Here is a 4,433-nt window from a genome sequence, read left to right as displayed (position 1 = left end):
CTCACACGTTGCACTGTGTCCTCTCTGAGCCGCCATGCATTTAGGCTGGATGTGCACCCTCCGATGCGCATCTAGCTAAAGCAAGGCAAGGGCTGGGGATTGCGGGCTCCCCAACCCCCCCGGCGATCTTTAGCTCTTGAAGCGCCTACCTGTCCCCGCCACCTCTGCGTTGCCCGCAGAACTGTGATGAGGTGCAGAGTGATGACCTCATCACGCTAGGCTGTGGGATGACGTGCCGCCTCCCTGCTCCACTACCTTGCTTCCGGCCACATGGCTAATTTGCATGCGATGCCCTAGAAGGGCTTTGCATGCACCGTAGTCATTTGTAGTGGCTGAAGCGACACTGTCGAGCCCCCTTGCTGCGGCTGTGACTGAGGCTGAGTGAAGAGAGGGGTCCGGCCAGGGCCTAATAAAGCTAAGTAATTATCCCGGACATGGCTGCCCCCCCCCCCCCTTCATTGGGGCCGGTACACCAGTCTCGGTTGTAATGCCTTGATTGTGGCCTTAATGGAGGAGTGGGCCAAAATCCCTGCTGCAGTGTGTGTAAACTTGGTCAAGAACTTGATAAAATGTCTGACCTCTGCAATTGCTAAGAAAGGTTTTTGCACCAAATATTATGCTCTGCTTTTCTATTGTATCAAATACTTATTTCATGCAATAAAATGAAAATGAATTATCGTATTTTTCATTTTATTAGACTCAACAGATTATAAGACGCACCCCAAATTTAGAGGAAGAAAATAGGAAAAAAAAATGTAATGTTAAAATGGGGGTCCGTCTTATAATCCTATTGCGTCTTATAATAGCTCACCAGTCGGAGCGGCGGTGGTGCAGCGGCTCATGACGGTCACAGGAGGCAAGGTTGGTGATGCTGCAGGCTCAGAGGAGGTGCCGCGGCTCAGGTGAGTCCGTGGACGGAGGGTCGTCGATGCTGTGGGTTTGGAGGAGGGGGTGTCACGGCTCACTGATACTGCGGGCTTGTGGATATCGTGGTGGCGGGCAACATTGATGTGCCAGCGCGCTGCGGGCTCCATTGATTTGCCAGCAGTTGACACAATAGACTTCAAGAAAATGGCCACAGAGGCTGTGTGTGTGCAGATTGGCCTCCATGGCCATTTTATTGAAGTCCATGACTTCATGCGCCAGTAGTTCAATGGCCCGAGTGTGCCGGCAGATCAGTGGCGCCAGCCGCCATGATATCCCCGGACCCGCAGTTATCGCCAATCCTCTGTCCGGTGAGCCTCATGAGCCACTCCACTGCAGTAACACCCCCTCCTCTGAACCCTCAGTATCTCCGACCCTGCTCCACCACTGGCGTCCCGGTAAGGCATATCCGGATTATAAGACACACCCCCATTTTTGGGGGAAAAAAGTGCGTTTTATAATCCCGAAAGTACGGTATTTAAAAATACAATGTGTGTTACAAATTTAAAACTACAGACCTCTCCATTCTTTGTAAGTGGGAAAACTTGCAAAATCAGCAGTGTATCAAATACTTATTTTCCCCACTGTATATAACCTTTATAAAAATGTGCTTCACATACAATATAATTATAAACTATATAAAACTAAAGTAGAAAAATATACACTTGTTTAAAATGGACATCCTACCTACAACAGCTCAGGATCTCAAAGGGTTAAGTTATTGGCTTGCTCTACAGTTACACGTCTCTTTGGGGCTAGCTAGCGTGGGTGTGGATTAAGAACAAGGCTAGTTCATTCTACAAAGGCGAGGACAGATCATAGGGTATGTACATGTGGTACTCTATACATTAGTCTATATAATTATAATGAAAGTCCATCGAATACAGTCAAAATACTCTTTTAAAAAATTAATTTTTAGAGCCAGCAGAGGGCACTGGTACAACACTTAAACATGTAGACGACTACCAATACATAGTAACTTCCCTGGTGGTCTAGTGGTTAGGATTCGGCGCTCTCACCGCCGCGGCCCGGGTTCGATTCCCGGTCAGGGAAAGAAAATTTTTTTTCATCTGAAAAATCATGTTTGGATGCAAACATCACTATGGAAACAGTATGATGAAAAACAAATTAAAAACGCAAGAATTACTTTTTTTGCCCACCGCAACATTGGAATAAAATGCAATAAGAGGCGATCAAAACATTGCATCTACCCAAAAATGGTAAAAACATCAGCTCCGGGCACAAAAAATAAGCACTCATACAGCACCAGATCCCAATTAGCATAGTTAGCAATAAAAAAAAAGAAATGTGCCTATCCTAGCCATTACTGAAAACAGCTTTTCTTTGACACAAATGCTTAATACTGCAGTTGGAAGTTAGGAACACTAGCGCATCTTAAAGCCATAACTTTTTTTCCCCTGTTAATCTGTCTAGGCTATGTTCACACAGGGCTTTTTTGGTAAGTTTTTTTTTCCTGACCAAAAACTAATCTTGTGGCAGGAAATCTCCTTTGAGTCATCTGCGTTTTTTAGTGCCATTTTTTTCTACAAAATGGGTTGTATCAATGAAAAAACGCTGCAAAGAATTGACATGCTCATTCTTTGAAATCTGCAGCAAAATACGCAGGTATTTGACAAAACAGTCAGGAACAAAACCTGCAGGTGTTTGTGTGTGTGTGCATGAGATTTCAGAAATCTCATAAACTTTGCTGGTACTGTAAAAAGCAGCTTTTTATTAGCATGGATTTGCATAAAACCAAGGCAAATCTGCAGCTAAAAATCGCAGCAAGCACCTACCAAAAAAGCCCTGTGTGAACATACCCTAAGGACCAGTGCCCACGCTGTGTAGTTTTGACGTGTATTTTTAGAAATCTGCAGCAAAATCTGAAAGTCCATTGTGAAGCTAGCAAAGTCTATGAGAATTCAGTAGTGCTGTGCCGACGTTGCTTATTTTTCCCTTTCCTGTGCTGTCCATGTGACATCCGGACAGCACATGGGCAGCAAGAGCTGGTATACTTACCTGTCCCCGGCACTGCTGTTACTTCCAGGTCCGTAGTCAGCGCAGTGAATAAATAATGAACATAATAAGCGGGCACGGAACCAACAAGTTTTAATGTTGTACATCACACTGATGTCACATGGATCATATCAGTATGCAGTCCGTGTGACATCCGTGCTGCCGCAGAAAAACCGACATGTCGCTGTGTGTAGCCCATGTTGCACACATCAATCAAAGTGCAGTGCTTTTCTGCAACTTTGATTAAAGATATTTAATCAACCAAGCATCAGATCTTTCTACAACAGATATGCCTGGATTCAGCATCTAAGGCTATGTGCGCACTTTGCTTTTTACCTGCTTTTTTGCTGCTTTTTCAACTGCAGCGTTTAATGCCAAAATGGTTGTGTTCTGCTTTTCAAGCAAAGTCTATGGGAATTTGGTTTTCTTGTCCGCACTATGCAGTTCAAACTGCAGCCTTTTTGTTGCAGAACTTTGGTCAAAAACTCAGCTTTGCAGGGCAAAAACAAAAACATGACAATTGTTTTTGCCATTTGGGTTTTGCACTGCAAAGCTGAGTTTTTGACCAAAGTTCTGCAACAAAAAGGCTGCAGTTTGAACTGCATAGTGCGGACAAGAAAACCAAATTCCCATAGACTTTGCTTGAAAAGCAGAACACAACCATTTTGGCATTAAACGCTGCAGTTGAAAAAGCAGGTAAAAAGCAGGTAAAAAGCAAAGTGCGCACATAGCCTAAAGGGGGCTTTACACGCTATGATATCGTTAATGTTTTGTCGTCAGGGTCAAGTTGTTAGTGACGCACATCCGGCGTCATTAACGATATCGCAGCGTGTGACACTTACCATCGTCCTTAAGCGACCTCAAAAATGGTGAAAATCGTTCACCATGGAGAGGTCGTCCCAAACTCAAAAATCGGTAAGGGTTGTTTATCCATGTTGTTCATCACTCATGCGGCAGCACACATCGCTGTGTGTGACACCGCAGGAGCGAGGAACGTCTCCTTACCTGCCGCCGGCCACAATGCGGAAGGAAGGTGGGCGGGATGTTACGTCCTGCTCATCTCCGCCCCTCCGCTTTGATTGGCCGGCTGCTTAGTGACGTCTCGGTGACGCCGAACGTCCCTCCCCCTTGAGGGAGGGATTGTTCGGCAGTCACAGCGACGACGACGACCAGGTAAGTGCGTATGACGCTGCCGTAGCGATAATGTTCACTGCTGCAGCGATCACACGATATAGCATGTGCGACGGGGGCGGGTACTTACACGCTCGATATCGCTAGAAATTGCTAGCGATATCGTAGTGTGTAAAGCCCGCTTTAGTGCCCATATAGCACGATCTTTAACTCATATAGCAAAATCCTGCTGGTTGGGCCTCTTTAAAGACTCCAAAACATTTTCCCATTCTTCCCCTGAGCTGGGCTCTATATCTATATACCCTTGATCTTTACAAGTCTGCCACCTCATGTATAAAGGCCACGTCTCACTAAGCGACATC

The 4,433-nt window shown here is 45.5% G+C and overlaps 1 non-coding gene across 1 annotated transcript; it reads left to right on the top strand.

Moving 5' to 3' along the window:
* The first annotated feature begins 1,905 nt into the window (after window positions 1–1,905).
* Window positions 1,906–1,977, top strand: TRNAE-CUC (transfer RNA glutamic acid (anticodon CUC)). Its single transcript has one exon. It is a non-coding gene; the product is annotated as a tRNA-Glu (tRNA).
* Window positions 1,978–4,433: the final 2,456 nt, after the last annotated feature.

Source organism: Anomaloglossus baeobatrachus, chromosome 5 (assembly GCF_048569485.1).
Source record: "Anomaloglossus baeobatrachus isolate aAnoBae1 chromosome 5, aAnoBae1.hap1, whole genome shotgun sequence".
NCBI classification, from domain to species: Eukaryota; Metazoa; Chordata; class Amphibia; order Anura; family Aromobatidae; genus Anomaloglossus; species Anomaloglossus baeobatrachus.
The sequence above is the reverse complement of the archived record's forward strand: the minus strand, read 5'-3'. Positions and strand labels throughout refer to the sequence as shown.